This window comes from Eulemur rufifrons, chromosome 30 (genome assembly GCF_041146395.1).
Source record: "Eulemur rufifrons isolate Redbay chromosome 30, OSU_ERuf_1, whole genome shotgun sequence".
NCBI classification, from domain to species: Eukaryota; Metazoa; Chordata; class Mammalia; order Primates; family Lemuridae; genus Eulemur; species Eulemur rufifrons.
In genome coordinates this window covers 88,299,220-88,318,861 of record NC_091012.1, presented here as the reverse complement: position 1 = coordinate 88,318,861, position 19,642 = coordinate 88,299,220, and positions in this window count along the sequence as shown.

Here is a 19,642-nt window from a genome sequence, read left to right as displayed (position 1 = left end):
GACCACTGAAAATACTGGAGCAACAATGCCCCTGCTTCCATTCCTCTCTACCCCACCCCCACTGAGTCAGCGGAGGGAGATTCTGCAGGGCCTTCTTTGTTGCTCATGGCCGGGTAGCTCTTAAGAATCAGGCTGCCACCTACTTCTCTCCAGATGAAGGGAAGACATTCACAGGTCCCAAATCTGCCCATTCAGGTGTCACATAACATTGTGGGGTGTCCATTTACTTCTTCCACACATGTGGACGTGCATGCATGAGCTTGTGTGCTTTTTGGAGAGAATGTTTGTTGGCAAAAGCAGCACAGTATTAATATTTAGAGTAGGATGTAGCCTCTTATGCACCACTATTAAATCTAGGAGAACGAACAAAATGTCAGAGCTTGAGACATGGGACATTTAAATCCTCAAGGGGTTTGGAACAAAATAAACAGATCTAAAAATTTGGTTTTGGTATGTATGTTGCCTGGTTAACAGTAGGAAGTTTGGGTTCAGAACTGACATCTCATTTCAAATCGAAGCTCTGCCAGGGTCTGTGCTCTCTGCGAGTGTAGAAGTTAGAAAAGGAGCTATATACAGATGTGGAGTTGGGTGGACTGTTTGAGCTTGATTTTGAAGGGAGCTCTGAAGTGGAAAAGTGGTTACTTTACAAAATGAGAACATGATTACTGGCTGAGTTGGAGTGGAGGCCCCACCAAGACCACCACCTTGCTACAAACATGCCATGTTGAATATTAGCAAAAACCTTAGCAGTAATCCGATCCAACCTTTCTTCCCTCTCTTTTATGTTATTGGTGAGGAACCTGAAGGGATTGGTATAGCTGCGTGACACAGACCAGCAGTGACAGAGCCTGGAATTGAGGGTGATGCAGGGGAGAGACCTGTAAGAATGACAAAGCTGGGAGTAAACTTAGAGTCCCCCTTGTCCATACTCTGCGTTAAATTTAAGTGGGGAAACTGAAGCCTAGAGGTAGGAAGGGACTACCGCAGGTTCACACAGGGGAAAGTGACTTGCCCTTTCATTCAACAATTATGTAGCAAGCCCATTCCAAAACAGTGTCAGCAAGACTAGCTCTGAGCAAAAATGACAAAGTCTGACTTAGCATACCCCGTCTCTTTACCATTACCCTCACCCACAACCAACATACTTTTGGTGCTCTATCTCCCAGGCAGTCTAGAGACCTTCGTGAAGCCTTGGCCTTGGAGGCCTAGTTTCATCTACTGCCCCTCCACCCCCAGAAACCCAAGAGGTACAAATGGAGTCCACCTCCTTATGGCCATATACTGGACAGGGCAGGGACAAAGAGAAGGGATTGGTTTACTTTGGGAGAGGGTGGTTTACCATCAAGCTCTTGGCTGCTCAGTGCAGACACCCTGGGGCTACAGGTTCCTCACCTCCTCCCACTGAAGCTAATTACTCTGTCCTGCTGCCAGGCCCCAGGCTTTCCCACCCAAGGTCTGCTGCCCCCTCAATTCCTCCCTCAACAGCCCCAAGGCTCAGTCTGTGTTTGATCACTCAGGATCATTAGATTTCAAAGCTATGGAATCCCATAATTGTTATGAGCAGATGCTCTCCTCCAGGGCCTTTTCATGTCTGAAAAGGTAGCTAGCAGTTTCCTGCCACTTCTCCATGGTAGCAGAGCAGGCCAGCTGACAGAGATTACAAATCCCCAGTGTCTCACAGCTGGCACCTGATAGGGTGGGTGACAGGCAGAACAATAGCCCTTGAAGCAAGTTTGGAAATTTGAATAAACTGAAATGAAACAGAGACAGCAGAGGCACAGGGAAAGGGATTAGGTACTCAACTCCTGAAGGGGTTGAAGAGGCAGTGCTTTAAAAGGGCCCTTTGATTCCTGCCTTTCAGCTCTCTCTAGTGGTCACCAGAAGGAGAGCTCCATGCCTGGTTTTCCAGTCATTTCAGCAATATGTTCTAGAGACCTGCTGTGTGTCAGGCACTCTGCTAGAACCCAGGGACTTCAGGAATGAAAAGAAACAGACGTAGAGAAGACAAAGAACAACGCAAGAAGTTATTTGTACTATCTTCTTTTCAAATTACCTTTTTCTTCTCTGGGCTCCACTGCTCGCAGCGTACCCGAACTCCGTGCCAAAACTGTCCTCTCTGGGGCAGGACCGGGGCCACCACAGCCACCAGCAGAACAGAGGCGGCAGCGTTCCCCACCCCACCCCCTTCCTCTCCTCGAGACTGGCCCGGAAGAGCTACTTGCGCCTCAGCATTGGTTTCCTGCTGAGCCCCAGCAGGATAAAATTAGCCCATTGCTCACACTAACAAGTGTCAGAGCCTGTGTCCAGCGTGGGGGAAGGGGAGGGCAGAGCTGAGCCGGGCCGCTGTCCCTCCGGGGCCAGTCGGACCAGTGGACTTGACGGCACCTGTCGCGGGCCTCCTCGCTCCCCACCCTGCTATCCCGCTCCTACCAGAGCCTGCGAGCTAGAGACCAGCAGGGCGATCGCTACTCTTTCCCACCACACACGCACCCTACACTGCCCTCGCAACGACCGGGCCCTGGGATCCTGGACTGGGGGTGCTAATCGGTACCATTTCCCGCAAGACCCCCATGTCCACCCCACATTCCGGGACTGCCCTGGGGATGGACATGGGTGAGCCCCGGGCCCCAGCTGTTTCTCCTGGTCCTGCTGTTGGCCTCGGGCCACCTTGGGCGGGAGGGGGCGGGGCGAGGGGGTCCCTGCCCCTCCGTGGGCCTCCATCCATTTCCCCATCTGGGAGGAGTAATAAGCCGGGAGCCGCGCCACGGAAATGCATCTGCCCCTGCTACTCAGACGGGAATCCGCCTGCCCAGGACAACCACCCTTCCCGCCCAGGGGAAGGGGACGGGAAAGAAGGCGGGAGGACGCAGCCTCGGGCCCTGCCAACTGTCTGGCGAGCCAGACCGAGAGACAGCAGCTGCCATGAATCCAGGCTCCGCTCCTCCTCGATCCGCCGCCCCCCACCGCCCTGCCTAGGGGCTGCAGCGGCGACCCTGACCCCCTCCGCCCCGCCCCGCCCCGCCGCGCTCGGTCGCGTCCGGAGCCCTGGAGGTGATCCCTGCTGGGTCGGTCGACAACCCCTTCCAACCCGCGCCGCCTCTTCTCCTTCCCCCACCAGCCGCGTCCCCAACGTCCCAAGGACGGGATGCGGCCACTGCTAGCGAGGGACCTAAAGGAATCCAGGCTCCAGGCCCTCCAGGATGGGGAGGGCAGGAACGGCCTCCAGGAAGCACTCCCGCCCGGAGCAACCATCCTGCTCCGCCCTCCTCTGCAACCTCCAACCCTGGGCCTGCCCTGCGGGCCGCTTTCTCCAAGCAGGTCGGCCCAGCGGGGCTGCTTCTGACAGCGACTTGGCCCACCCCTCAACCCCCACCTCCCCCGGCCCCAGTCTCCATAAAAACTGCTCCAGAACTCTGAGGGTCAACCACGCTGGCGGGAGCTCCCAGCTCAGGTCTGGCCCCCATCACACAGTTCCCGGTATCCCAGCTGGGGACAAGGTGAGCCCCCGCCAGCTGCCCTACATCACCCAGGTGAACAAGCGGGATTTCCTAGGCTTGAGAACCCTCCTCCAAACCTGGATGGAGCCTCAAGACTGGTAGGAAGGACCAGATTAACTCCAAGAGCTGCCCTCCGCAGTTTGCTCCTCTCCCCACACGCCTCCACCCTACTCTCCACGGACCTGCTGCCTTCAGCGCTTGCCTAGTGCGGGTGAAGGAGGGGCGGGGCAACCACCTCCTCTCCCCCCACCACAGAGTCCCATGCATCCTCCCCCCTCCTAGGTGGAGTGGGGTCGGGGGTCGGGGGTGGGGGCAGGCTCACAGATCCTTCTGCCTTAGGGCCTTGCAAAGGCCAGAGTTTCCTACTGTCAGTCAGTACAGGATCTTCCTGCTGCCTGTCTCCTCATTTGCCACCTCCTCCCCAGCCCCATACACACGCACGGAAACTCCCTCCAGCCTTGCCCCCAGCATATCTGGACATAGAGGCCCCCTCAAAATCCTTCAGAAACCCCCTTCAAAAACCTGTGAGTGGGCAAATTACAGTTCACAGGTGCTTCCATACCCCTCATCATGCTTGACCCTCCTCCAACCCTGGGAGGTGGCTGCTCTTCTGCTGGTTTTACCAATGGGGAATTGAAGCCCCTAGAGAGGAACCGAATGCCCAATTTGGGTTTTTCTGTTTTGGTTTTGTTTTGTTTTTGGCTTTATTGTGGTTTTTTTTTTTTTTTTTTTTTTATTTCAGCATATTGCAGGGGTACAAACGCTTAGGTCACATATATTTCCTTTTCCCCACCGGAGTCAGAGCTTCAAGCGTGTCCATCCCCCAGACGGTGCACACTACACCCATTAAGTGTGTATATACCTATCCCCTCCTCCCCCTCCCACCTGTCCAACATCCGACGAATGTTATTACTACTATATGTGCACTTTTGAGACAGGGTCTCACTCTGTTGTCTGGGCTAGAGAGAAGTGACATCTTCATAGCTCACTACAGCCTCAGACTCCCAGGCTCAAGTAATTCTCCTGCCTCAGCCTCCTGAGTAGCTGGGACTACAGGGCATGCCACCACACCAGGCTAATTTTTCTATTTTTTGTAGAGACTGGATCTCGCTCTTACTCAGGCTGGTCTTGAACTCTTGGCCTCAAGCAATTCTCCTGCCTTAGCCTCACAGAGTGCTAGGATTTCAAGCGTGAGCCACCATGCACAGCCTGAATGCCCAGTTTTGAACCCCTTCTCAAAGCCCCTTTCCATAAGTAGGGAAGTGAGCAAAATCTCTCTTTTCCCTTGACTTTCAGAAAGGCTGCTTGCTGCTCCTGGAGTCAGCAACTGCTCTCCTCATGCGCACTCTGTCCCTAAGTGAAGGTTCTGGCTAGGAAGTGGCACTGTAGCTCCAAGATGGAGGCATGGAGGGCAGAAGAGTCCTTGTGTACTCCCAGTCTCCCCCATGGAGGGAGTGGGGAAGAGGAAGTAGAAGTCTCTGATCTGCCTTTCCTTGAGTGTACAGGTCATTGTCTTCTGGATTCCTCTCTCCCTCAAAATGGAGATAAAACTCCAAAATGAGCTTTCCTGTGCCTTGCTCCCTCAGTCCTTCTTTCATTATTCAATAAAATTATCATCGTTGAAGGCTAATTTTCAGGGCCCTGCTTGATGCCCATAGATCTCGGAAGTGTGCTTTTTCTGATATGATTATTTTTTGGGGGAGGGGGAGGATGAAGAACAGCTCCTGGGAGGCCCTGTATTCATGGGAAAGGATCTGTGTATCTAAGAGGCCAACACAACTATCTCAGGGGGTCCCTTTTTTCTAGACTTCCAGTACTGCATCAAGATCCAGAGAAAGATGGTAAAGAACAGCAAATATTATGCAATTAAGCATAAGGGAGTTCCCAAGGTAGCACCTGGGGAAGGGCAAAGGAGAGGACATGCCTAAACCTCTGCCCACATACCTCAGTGAGATGGACTTGTCCTGTATATGCCTCCCAGCAACTGTGTCCATTACCTTTCTTCTCAACTTCCCTGGCTCTAGCTGAGAGATTCTTTATAACCACAGGGGAGTTTGGTGTTGTCTAGCTGCCCTCACCCCTCAATACCACATTTTTGGTGGGCTTTAAATTCCCAGATCCCAATAAGTCCTAGCCTAAACCTTTACTTCAGGGTGAATAGCTTCAAGCATCCAAGCCCAGTCCCTCCAAGGTTAAGACTCACTTGTCAACCGCAATGGCTGGGCCTGGAAAGCAGGGAGAGCCAAGTTTCAGGGAAAGTCAAGTTCCATGCAAAGCTAGGTCCAGTTCAGTAGTTCTGTAAATACTTGTAACTAGTGAACTCCAGAAGCACTTTAACATTATGTTGACAAAGCACAGGAGCCTCAAACAAACATAATTATCTTTTTCTATCCAACTGAGTTCTTCACAGTCCTTGGTGAAGGACTTAACACAATTAAGGGCTATCCTACCAGGAGGAAATCAAAACCCAAAGAAGGTCACAGTCGAAATGGTGGAGAGCTTCAGGTCCAGTAATTTTCGAACTGTACTCTCTGAATCTTTGGAGGATTCACAGAGGTACCTTAAGGTTCACTGGATATCTGGGAAGACAGCAGATTGTGAAGTGCTGGGCCTTTCTCCCTTCCCTTCAATCAGAATACTGGTTTTAACATTGAAAAAAAGGGATTCTTCTGTTTAAATTTTAAAACAATTTTTTGAATAGTTATTTCAAATCAAGACCTATGCTTCTGGAAAGACTAATTATATGTACTTTCCCTTGTTCCTCCCATGAAGAACAGCTTAAAATGCTGAATATTATATATAAAACAAACTTAAGAAGATTATGAAAGGTGGAGAGAAGAAAGCAGACCAGCTAGGGATCTCAGAACTTGAGAAGTGACTCACCTGAGGTAAGTGCCCTAGGGCTTTTTTCCCCTCAAATATCTCAGACTTGGTGCTGGAGAAGCCAGCAACCAGAAACATCAATGGGTACAGACATAAAAAGCCCAATAAAATCTTGCTTTCTCTAGCCAAAAAACCAGAAAAGGAGCAGCCTGCAAGACAAGAAACTTTTACACAATAACCACTCTACTCCAAACACCAAGAAAAAACTGTGGTTCCACTCCCACCCCACTCAGCAGAGGTACAATAGAGAGCCTAGATTTCCACTTTCATCTTCCTGTAACAAAGGACCATTCCTTCCTATAACCAGGGTGGCATCAGAGAAGGCCATGTAGGGAGCCTAGACTTTCTATTCAAGCCAGTAACAAGGCATCTCTGGCCCTCTCAGCAGCCCAGGTGTTATCAGTGAAGGCTTAGTAGGGTGCCTGAATTCCTACCCTCACAGAGCAGTAATGAAGAACCCCTCACCACCTCTGTGTCAACAGAAGCCCAGTGGGGGACCTTGACTTTCACCTGGACTTAGCAGTAATGAGGCAGTGCACCCCTTCCCCCACTGGCATGCTGTCAGAGGAGGCCTGCTAAAACAAAAGATTTAAATAAGATCCATAGTTTTATTACTTACTACTCAAAATGTCCAAGTTTCAATCAAAAAATCATCATACCAAGACATCATGCCAGAACCAGATATTGGTTCTTGACTGAAAGAATACAACTGATGCCAACATGTGAGACGACAAAGATGTTAGAATTACCTGACAAAGAACTTAAAGCAGCCATCATAAAAATGCTTTGATGAATATTTATGAACATGCTTGAAATAATTGGAAAATTGGAAAGTTTTAGTAAATAAATAGAAGATATAAATAGAAGACCAAATGGAAACTTTAGAACTAAAAAATGCAATAACCAAAAAAAGAAAACATCAATAGATAGGTCCCACAGCAGAATGAAGAAGACAGAAGAATCAGAGAACTTGATGATAGAGCAGTAGGAATTATCCAATCTGAACAAGAGAAAGAAAATGGATTGAAAAAAATTAACAAACAGAAGCACAGTGAATTATGACAGAAGATCTAATAGTCATGTCATCAGAGTCCAAGAAGGAGATGAGAAAGAAATGGGACTGGAAAAGTATTCAAATGGCTGAAAACTTCCCAAATTTGGTAAAAGACATACTCCTACAGATTCAGGAAGCTGAGTGAACCCCAAACAGGATGAACTCAAAAAGATACATCCTAAGACACATCATTATCAAACATCTGAAAACTAAACAAAAACAAACAAATATCTTGAAAACAGCAAGAGAGAAATGACACTTTAATTATAGGGGAAAACAATTTCAATGTCAATGGATTTCTCATCAGAAACCATGGAGGGAAGAAAGAAGTTATAAATTTTTATTTTTTTGGCTTATTTATTATTATTTTTTAATTAATTAATTTATTTTTATTTCAGGATATTATGAGGGTACAAACATTTTGGTTACATTTTATGTCTTTGCCTCACCCAAGAGAGGATTAGAGGCATGCCCTTCCCCTCTACAATGCTCACCGTGTCCATTAGTTGTGAGTTTACCCATCCCCAATCCCCTAATCCCTGGAGAATATTACTACCGTGTGAGCACAAAATCAATACACACAAATCAGAGGCATTCATATATGCCAATAACAGTCAATCTGGAATTCAAATAAAAAATTCAATACCTTTTACAATAGCCTCAAAGAAAATTAAATATCTAGGAATATATTTAATGAAAGATGTGAAGACATATACAGGGAGAACTACGAAACACTAAGAAAAGAAATTGTAGAAGATGTAAATAGATGGAAAAATCTACCTTGCTCATGGATTGGTAGAATCAATATCATTAAAATGTCCATACTACCTAAAGCGATCTACAGAATTAATGCAACCCCTATCAAAGTACCATCATCATTCTTTACAGATCTAGAAAAAATAATTCTACGCTTTGTAGAACCAGAGAAGACCTCATATAGCCAAAGCAATCTTAAGTAAAAAGAACAAATTTTTAAAGTACTGAAAGACAACAACTGTCAACCCAGAATTGCATACCTAGTGAAAATATCTTTGAAGGAAGAGAAAATCATGGCATTCTCAGAGGATGGAAAACTAAGAAAATTTGTCATCAGGAGACCTACCCTAAAAGAATGGCAAAGGAAGTTCTCTAAACAGAAAAGAAATGACAGAGGAAGGAATCTTGTAACATCAGAAACTACATGAAAAGCAAAAATATGGTACCTAAAGAGGTGATTAGGCTATATGGACTCTGCCTTCATGTCCCTATAAAAGGGCTTGAGGAAGGCAGTTTGGTCTCTTTTTCCCTTCCTCCTTTCCACCATGTGATGACACCTAGATATCACCATCTATGAGGAACAGGCTCTCATCAGACACCAGACCTGCTGGCACCTTGATTTTGAACTTCCCAATCTCCAGAGCTATGAGAAATAAATTTCTGTTCTTTATAAATTATCCCATCTCAGGTATTTTTTTTAGTAGCACAAATGGACTAAGACATACAACATTGAAATATGTGGGACAAAACTAAATTAGTACTGAGAGGGAAATGTATAGCATTAAATGCTTATAATAGAAATTAGGAATGGTCTCAAATCAGTACTCTAAATTCCTACCTCAAGACACTAGAAAAAGAAGAGCAAAATAAACTCAAAGAAAGCAGAAGGGAAAAAATAATAAAGGGCAGAAATCAATGAAATTGAAAATAGGAAAACAATAGAGAAAATCAATGAAAAATTGGTTCTTTGAAAAAAATAAATAAGATTTATAAACCTCTAGTAAGACTACATAAAATGAGAGATAACCCTAATCACCAAGATCTGGAATGAAACAGGGGTTATCAGTACAGACCCTGCAGCCATTTCAAATAAAAGATAATAAGGGAATACTATGAACAACTTTCCACTCACAAATTCAACAACTAGAAGAATTGAACAAATTCCTCAAAAAACCACAAACTAGGCCGGGCACGGTGGCTCACGCCTGTAATCCTAGCACTCTGGGAGGCCGAGGCGGGTGGATCGCTCAAGGTCAGGAGTTCGAGACCAGCCTGAGCAAGAGTGAGACCCCGTCTCTACTAAAAAAATAGAAAGAAATTATCTGGCCAACTAAAACATATATAGAAAAAATTAGCTGGGCATGGTGGCGCATGCCTGTAGTCCCAGCTACTCGGGAGGCTGAGGCAGTAGGATTGCTTAAGCCCAGGAGTTTGAGGTTGCTGTGAGCTAGACTGACGCCACGGCACTCACTCTAGCCCGGGCAACAAAGCGAGACTCTGTCTCAAAAAAACAAAAACAAAAACAAAAACAAAAAAACCCAAAACCACAAACTACAAGAACTCAATCAAGAGGAAATAGGTTGCCTAAATAGTCCCATAACCATTAAAGAAATTAAATTTGTAATTTTAAATCTCCCCAAAAAGAAAGCTCCTCCAAAAGAAAAGTCTATATGGAGTAATTGGAAATTTTTACCAAACATTCAAAGAAGAATTAACAGCAATTTTACACAATCCCTTCCAGAAAACATAAAAGGAAGAAACATTTCATGAGGCCAATATTACCCTCATATCAAAACTAGACAAAGAAAATAGAAAAAAAGAAAACTATAGATTAATATACCTTATGAATATAGATGTAAAATTCTTCAGAAAATATTAGCAAGCCAAATCCAATAATGTATAAAAAGGATTATACACCATGGCCAATTGGGATTTATTCTAGGTATGCAAGGCTGGTTCAATATTTGAAGATTAATCAACGTACCATATCAACAAATTAAAGATGAGAAATCATATGATCCTATCAGTTGATGCAGAAAAAGCATTTGGCCAAATCTAACACCTATTCATGATTAAAGAAAAGCAACTCTCAGCAAGTTAGAAATGGAGGGGAACTACTTCAACTTGATAAAGAGCATCTACAAATAACCTACTGCTAACATCGTACTATAGTAGGGAAAGAATTTTATGTTTTCCTACTAAAATGAGGAACAAGGCAACATTGCCCATTTCTTGCTACTCTTATTTAACATAATACTGGAAATGCCAGTGCAACAAGGCAAGAAAAATACATAAATTGTATACAGATTGGAAAGGAATAAATAAAACTGTCTATTTGCAGATGATATAATTGTCTACATAGAAAATCCCCAGAAAAATACCAAAACCTTATAGAAATAATAAGTGAGTTCAGCAACATATCAGTATACAATATCAACATACAAAAAAATCAATCAAATTTTTATAAACTATCAAGGAATATGCAATAGCACTTACAATCATTACAAAGAAAATGAAATACTTAGATGGGTACTTAAAACATATACTGGATCTATGCTGAAAATTTTAAAATACTGATGAAAGAAATCAAGAAAGATCTAAATAACTAGAAAGACATGCTATGTTCATAGATTGGAAGACTCAACATAGTAAAGACATCAATTTTTCCCCAGTTGATAAGAAGTTTTAAGTCAATTTCTATCAAAATCCTAGCAAAATTTTTTAGGCATAGATGAGATTATTCTAAAATTTATATGAAAAGGTAAAGGAACTAGGAATAGTTAAAACTATTTTGAAAATGAAGAATAAAGTGGGAATAATCACTCCACCTGATTTTAAGACTTATTATAGTTACAATAATCAAGACTCCATGATATGGGTAGAAGGCTAGATATATAGAACAGTGGAACAGAATAGAGAACCTTGACATAGTATGGTACACAAGTATGACTAATTGATTTTTGACAAATGTACAAAAGCAATTTAATGGAGAAATGATAAACTTTTGAACAAATGGTGTTGGAGCAATTGGATGTCCATAGGCAAAAAGATACAAAAATGAACTCAAAGTGGATCAGAGACTTAAATGTAAAATGTAAAACTGTAACACTTTTAGAAGAAAACTGGGGAAAATCTTTGGGACCTAAGAGCTTGGAGAGGAGTTTCTTAGACATGACACCAAAAGTACAATCTATAGGAAAGAAAATAGATGAACTGGACTTCATCAAAAGTAAAAACTTTTGCTCTGCAAAGGACTCTGTTAAGAGGATAAAAAGACAAGTTACACACTCGGAGAAAATATTTGCAAACCACATACCCAACAAAGGACTCATATCCAAAATACAACAAACAAACAAACAAACAAAAACAAACTCAGAAAAAAACCCAAACAACCCAATTGGAATTTGAAAATGAGCAAAAGATATAAAGAGACATTTCATCAAAGAGGATACATGTATGGCCAATAATCACATGATAAGATGTTCAATATTACTTGCATTAGGGAAATGCAAATGAAGGCTACTGCACATTTATTAGATCAGCTAAATAATAAATGATGGCAATACTAAATGCTGGTGAGAATATGAAGAAATTGTACCTCTCATACATTGCTGTGGGAATATAAAATGTTACAGCCACTGTAGGAAATAGTTGGGCAGTTTCTTTCTTTCTTTCTTTCTTTCTTTCTTTCTTTCTTTCTTTCTTTCTTTCTTTCTCTCTCTCTCTCTCTCTTTCTCTTTCTTTCTTTTTTGTTTTTTTGAGACAGAGTCTCACTCTGTTGCCTGGGCTAGAGTGCCATGGTGTCAGCCTAGCTCACAGCAACCTCAAACTCCTGGGCTCAAGCAATCCTCCTGCCTCAGCCTCCTGAGTAGCTGGGACTACAGGCATGCACCACCATGCCCGGCTAATTTTTTCTATATATATTTTTAGTTGTCTGGCTAATTTCTTTCTATTTTTAGTAGAGACGGGGTCTTACTCTTGCTCAGGCTGGTCTCGAACTCCTGACCTCAAGCGATCCTCCTGCCTCGGCCTCCCAGAGTGCTAGGATTACAGGCGTGGGCCACCGCGCCCGGCCAGGGCAGTTTCTTAAAAAATGAATCATACGTTACCATACAACCTCAAATTGCACTCCTGGGCATTTATTCCTGACAAATAAAAACTTATGGGCTGGGTGTAGTGGCTCACGCTTGTAATCCTAGCACTCTGGGAGGCCGAGGCGGGTGGATCGTTTAAGCTCAGGAGTTCGAGACCAGCCTGAGCAAGAGTGAGACCCTGTCTCTACTAAAAATAGAAAGAAATTATCTGGACAACTAAAAATATATAGAAAAAATTAGCCGGGCATGGTGGCGCATGCCTGTAGTCCCAGCTACTCGGGAGGCTGAGGCAGAAGGATTGCTTGAGCCCAGGAGTTTGAGGTTGCTGTGATCTAGGCTGATACCATAGTACTCTAGCCCAGGCAGCAGAGTAAGACTCTGTCTCAAAACAAAACAAAACAAACAAACAAACAAACAAAAACTTATGTCCACACAAAACCTTTACATGATTGTGGAATATTTGTAATACCCAAAATCTGGAAGCAACCAAAATGTCCTGCAATAGGTGAATGGTTAAACGTACTGGTATATCCATACAATGAAATGCTACTTGGCAATTAAAAAGGAACAAACCACTCATACATGCAACAACTTGGATGGATCTCAAGGGCATTATACTGAATGACAAAAGCCAATCTCAAAAATCACATAGTGTGTGACTCCATTTATATAACATCCTCAGAATGACAAAATGATAGAGATAGAGACATGGTTTAGTGATTGCCAGGGTTTGGTTGGTGGGTGGTGGTGGAGGAAGCAGGTGTGAGTGTGAATATAAATGGGTAGCATGAGGGAGATCTTTGGGGGTGATGGGATAGTTCTGTATCTTGATAGCTGTGGTGACTATATAAATCTACACATGTGATAAAATGGCATAGAATTACACACACACATTGTGCCAATATCAATTTCCTGCTTATGATATTGTACTAGAGTTATATAAGATGTGCCTATTGGGGGAAACTGAGTGACTCTCTCTACTATTAATGTCTTTCTAATTTCCTGTGAATTTATAATTATCACAAAAAATTTAAAAACTGAATTAGCTGGGAAAAATTAATCCAAATCTCGTATTTCACAGATAGGGATACTGAGATGCCAAAAGGGTAGGTGACTGACCCAATGTTACACAACTGTTCGGGTAGCACGGAGACCTTGTAATATTTATTAACGTCCTAAGTCTAAGATCTAAACTCCTTTGGGGCTCTCAAAACTCAATAACTTTCACCAGTGTATTTTCCAGTGTCAGCTTGCCCACACTTCCATCACATTCCCTTATACCACAGTTCTTCTAGTTCTTCTTGCTTGTCAGATTTCCCCTGAGAGTCTCTCCTCCCTACTGGATTTTCCCCCTCTAGATGGCTTAACCTTTTTTCAGTAGCTATACACTTAAATATATATTACTAGGGTAGATTTTCTAGCATCAGCTCCTAACTCTTTACGGTAAGCTTTAAGTTCTGGCTCAGTCATGTTCAAGATTTCATAGAAGCTTCTTGCCTATTTAAGGATCTTCTCTGTTGAGAAACAGCCCACTTTTTATCTATGTCTAGCAGGTCAAGTCCACTGCTGAACACTATATAGTACCACCTATTGAGATAGGAGGAGAATATTCCATGAATCTAAAGTGTCTGCAGAATATTCAGGTTGAGATGTTCAGCAAACAACTGGGTAAAAAAAGTTTCTAAATCTCCGGGGGGGGGGGAGGGGCGTCAAATCCAGAGTTATAGATTTATGAGTCATTGGGGTATGTGGAATAGTGAAAACCACAGGGAAATTTCTTCTGTAATCAAAAGATCAACAATTCTACATAAAGGAACAATATTATAGGGGTAGGTAAAGTGGAACAGTGTTAACTAGAAAGAGAATAATGAAGGGTCTAATAGTGCTTTGTTTTTTCTCAGCTATGATCTCTGATGGGTGAAGCCTTGAACAATCTGGGCATATTAAGGAAAGTTACCACGGCTTTGTGTGGTGGATGGAGTAACGTGAGGAGAGGTTCACTCTGAATGAATTGCATCAGCAGTTTTTGCAGGCTGTCTCTGACCTAGGAGTAGCTTTACTCCTTTTAGAGCAAAGGAAAATCTCAGTTCAACTCAGACCTGGGGATGCTGATTACAAATAGAAGGTTCCTAGATTGTGTCTAAAAGGTTGATAAAGGATAACTGGGAGCTGCTATTCCTAGCAAAGAGGACCTCTAAATTTTAGGAGAGGAAAGAGGAGAAATTCTAGGTAAGATTCTGGGAGGCCGTGGTTTCCAACAAGAGATTTCCTTGGGCCTAAGATCTATACTTTTCACATTTCTTTCCCTTCTTAATCTTTTCCAGCTGTATCAAAGAATTCTTTTTTTAGCATCACTCAAGTGTATGGAATCTTTGTTGAAACACGCATGTTTTAAAAGAACTGTGGTAAGATGCTTTTGCCAATTACTCCATTTCACCAGCAGAATTTTGGTTGTTTTTGAGTTTTCTGTTTTTTGTTTTGTTTTGCACCTAGTACATCTAATTATTTGCCTATCCAGTTCCTGCTGTAGTCTCTAAATAACAGCTAGATGCTGAGCAAAAAAATGGTTGCTATAGCAACAAATGTCCAGCCATTGATTTGTTGCTTCACAGGCAATTAGGAGTAATCCTAGTATACCTAGTAAATCAGGGACCTGTTATATGGGAATTTTAGGTTTTTTTCCTACTGTCTCACAACAGACAGGTATTATTCTAGAGCAACTGTGTCTGTCTCCCTGACTGTGGTCTTCACAAAAGCCTAGTAGACTTCCTTGGGAATCCAAAGAATATTGGCCAGATGTATTCATCTTTATTGAAGTTGATATCCCAGACCACACACTCAGACTTTTTAAAATGCCTCAAAATCAGATGCACAGGCTTCACAGCCATTGGAGGTTGGCCCAGCCACCTTCTCCCATGCTAGGCAGTACTGATTTCCTACCTCATTAATAATAACTCAATAAAATGCCTCTACTATTAAAGTGCTAGGAAATTTACATATATGGTCTCTAAGCCTCCCAACAAAGCAGGCATCATTATCCCCACTTTGCAGAAAGGAAAATTGAGACTCAGAAAGGATAAGTGTCTTATCTAAAACCATACAGCTTGTAAGAGGAATATGAATGTAAGTCTGGCTGGCTCATAAACCTTTTTTCTTTTCACTATACCTTTAGGTCCCCATTTCACCTCTCCATGGACCATTTGCTCAATAGAATCATTGTTGCTCCTTACTGTAAAGGTCCTGGGCCCCTATATTGCCTTTTAAACAAAGTTCCTGTAGCCACGTGTCCTTGTCTAGATATAATTCTAATAAGTCAGTTGGATCTCCAGGTGAATAGATTTTTTTTGAAGGAGCAAAGATAGAGGGAAGTTTAGTGGTGGTAGGGGGTGAGGAAGTCCCCAGGAGTTAACTTTCCTGGTCGAATGCCTTACGCAGGACTAAGCTCTGTATCAAATATGCTATACAGAGCTCTTTGTCATAGCAACTCAGGAAGCAAGGTTAGAACCAGTAGCTCTTTCCATATCCATTGAACTAGGGCCTCTTCCCAAAACCTGTTACTTAGCCTGAGAAGACACCTCTGTTGATAAGTCAGGCTCCACAGGCATACACCTGCAGTCCTGAAAAATCCCTGGACTTTGCTGCAATCCAGAGGAAATGTGGCTATGAAATCACCATCAGACCCACCCCAACAGTTAGTAGTGGCATGGCAGAGAGATGAGCTAGGACTGCAAGATGTACCTACTTACCTAGACTAGAGAAGCAATGTATGCCACCATAACAAGCAGGAAAGGAGCCAATTTCCATGTAGCTTGGCCAGATTCCTATGCTGTAGCCTGAAGTTGCTTTTCCTTTAGCCTCACAGCTGCCCCTGTACTTTTGCACCTGTATCTGAAACCCAGAAGATGAACTAAGACCCTGGACACCAAGGCTGGGGCCCCTATCCTCATGGCTAGGTTAGGGTCCCATATCCCCTTAATAACTGAATCTCCCATTTTTCTGCTACCAGTTCTCTCAGGATGATTTGAAATGTAGAACTGCCTGGATGCAAGCAGCTGGATTGGGTGATTGTCAATCCTACAATGCCAGGGCATATTAGCTAATCTATAAATGTATGTGAAATTTACTTGTTTGAATTTAGGTTACCCATCAGCAAAATCACTATCAAGTAAAGAAGTCACCAAGAGGCATCCAATTAAAATGATTTGTGTAATCAACTAGCTCTTTAGAAAATTAAAAACTCAGCTGTACCTTTAGTTCATTATCTGAGCAAGCCTGCCCCCTATAGGTATTAGCGAAGAAAAAACAGAGCAATGCTGGCCTGGTCATCAGTGAGAAGCTTGTTTCATTTGCAGTATTGGGTCCTATTATCTGAGAATTTTCTCAGTGATGACAGAAAAAGGTCATTCAAACCAGATTAGACTAAAATAACACAAAGAGCCGCATCACTGTTTATATGAATCCCACAAACCAAGTTTCTTATGAAAGGAAGGAAACTTGGAAAGAAAAGTCAAAATCCTGGTGCACTGCAGAGCCAGCTCCAGGGTACTGTGGACCCAGCATCCCTACACTTCCACTTGGAAAAAGGGCAGGTAAGGGAGTGTCTTCTGCTGTGGTGTGATGCAGTGACCCTAGAGTCACATCTGTCTCCTAGCCCTGATTTTGCCACTTAGGAGTTATTTAAGTCAGCACTTCTCTCCCATGATTAAGATTCCTCAACATCTTCTCATCTCAGAATAAAATCTTACCTCCTCTTGGGCTACACAACCTTCATGAACTGGCCCCTGCTTTATCTCTTATTTCTTCCGCCCTTCAACACTGCCCTTTTCCTCCTTGCAAATAATGAGCTGAACTATTCCCTGGGGTTGGAATGTTCTACCTCCTTTTATTCATTCAGGTCTCAGCTTGTATCACCTCCTCAGACAGGTCTTCTCCAACCACCCTACCCTATCTCAGTCAATAACATTATCCCATTATCTTTTCTTCCTAGCATTTAATCACTATCTGAATTTGTATTTAGAGATATAATATCTGCCTCTTCCTAGTAGAATGCAACCTCCAGCAGGGCATGGTGGTGCACGCCTATGGTCCCAACTACTCAAGAGGCTGAGGCAAGAGGGTTGCTTGAGCCCAGGAGTTGGAGGCCTCAGTGAGCTATGATCATACTACTACACTCAAGCCTGGGTGAGCAAGACCTTGTCTCTTAAAAACAACAACTAAAAAAAGAACGTAACCTCCGTGAAGGCAGGGGTCTTTGTCTTGTTGACCATGGTATCTATCCCCTGTACCTGGAACAGTGCTTGGGACATAGATTCCAAGAAATATTTTTTGAATGATCAATGGTGGCAGTGGAGACCTAGAGCATGTCACTTAATTTCTGATTCTATTTCACTTACAAAATGCAATATCCAATTGCCCCCAATTGTTACGAGTATCAAACAAGAGGACAATGTGAAAAGGCCTGGTGTCTAATAAACAAGTATTCAACACATTTTGAGAGATGGCCCACTCATCAATCCATAACCATCTCTCCATCTCCAACTCCCTTTCACGGCCATGCTGGCAGTTCACGTTAACCTTTCAGTGAGATCAAAGTGTGTGTAATAGAGTGGTGGTAATTAGAAAGGGTGGGTGCTATAAATCACAGTGTGCTTTCTTGTGGGTCCCATTGTACCTCTTTGGAACAGTTGTAGGTAGGTATTTGAGTCATCCATAAAGATATCAGAGTCAGGAATCTAATCCACTCGAGTTTCTAGGCTGTGGTTTATCAACTGGCATTTTTAAACAGGTTATAAAGCCTAAGCCAAGCCTAGTTAATATATATTGGACAGTTAACTTATAAGGTATTCAAAATCAAACATACCAGTAGGATGAACTGAAGGGAACACCTGGGAGTGGGATGGATGGAAAGAACAAGGGCCCCTCCAGCTTGATTTTTTTTCCAGGTGGTTTTGATCTCGGGTCTTAAAAAAAAAAAAAACAAAAGGACAGAGGAAGAGCTCAGTGTCCATGTCTGTACCTAGGGCTGTTAAATAACATCTACACTAAAATGAAGCTTGGAATGCAATGTCTATTTAGCAGATTAAACTGATTTTCCTGCTTAAATACATAGATGCTACTGGTACCCAAATATGGAGAAAAGGAATTAATTCAGATGCTGGAGAAGATAGCTTAATTATTAGGGGAAGGCTCCTTTTCCATAAGAGCAATAGGGCAGAATTTGGGCTTAGTTGCCAAGTTGGTCTCTCCTTCTTAGGAACAATCCTGTACCTTCATGCTAACAGAGCCTCAGACACTGTTCCATTCTTTTCCTTCACCCAGGAAAGGGTAGGGCCAAGGCAAAAGAGAATGAGTGAATTTTTCCTGAATCTGTACCTTTAATCTAGAGGTCTATGCCTAAGATTCTTAAAAAAAATTTTTTAAGCTGGGTGATGTGCTCCTCTGGCATCTCACAAAAAAGTGGTCAGATTCATGTGCTGGAGATAGGTTGGAGTCACCCAGGCTAGAAATCAACATCCATCCTCTACTAACTAAATCAGTTTTCAGATTCTTAAATAAAAAAGCCTACAGAAAATGTTATATTCACACAGAAAATACAAGCCAAGCCAAATGAATTGGCTTTCTCCAAAACCTCAACTCCAAGGGCTCTTCACAGAACTGTTAATATTTCACTCCATGTTGCCAAACAAACTTTCAGCAATGGTATCAGAGAGGCGTGGTGTTGGGAAATACTTGCTTTCATTAGGGCTAAAGTCTGATCTGGTAGACTTTATGCTCTTGTCAACTTTTCCCCTTCCATACCAGGAAACTCACTTAAACATTTCTATCACTTACTATCTAACTACAAAGTGGAAACAGATTGTAAATCCAGGTTAGCCTAACAAATGCCAGGAATATTCAAATGCAGCTATTTCAGATGAAGTGCTTGGAAATTATTTATTTGTCTTATTAATATTTTAACATATATTAGGAACTGAATTAAGAGAAACTCTGTGTAAAATTTTGAGTGTTCATTCCTGCAATAAATAAATATAACCACCATTATTTATTGGCTGCTACACAACGCTGCACTTAGGATGGGCTTCCCTAGCTTTTAATCACAGGATCCTCAGCCAGCTAAGGTCTTTCGTTAATTCTTAATAGATTTCAAGCTTTGGTAGGGAGCATATTCTTTTAACCTCAGAAGAAGAGAAAGATGGTAGTTTTGTAAGCTTGGACACACTAAGCCTGTGGTCCCCAACCCCCTGGCTGTGGTCCAGTACCAGTGAGTGGCCTGTTAGGAACTGTGCCCCACATCACTGCCTGAGCTCTGCCACCCTCCCCCGCCCCCCACCACCCACCATCCGTGGAATAATTGTCTT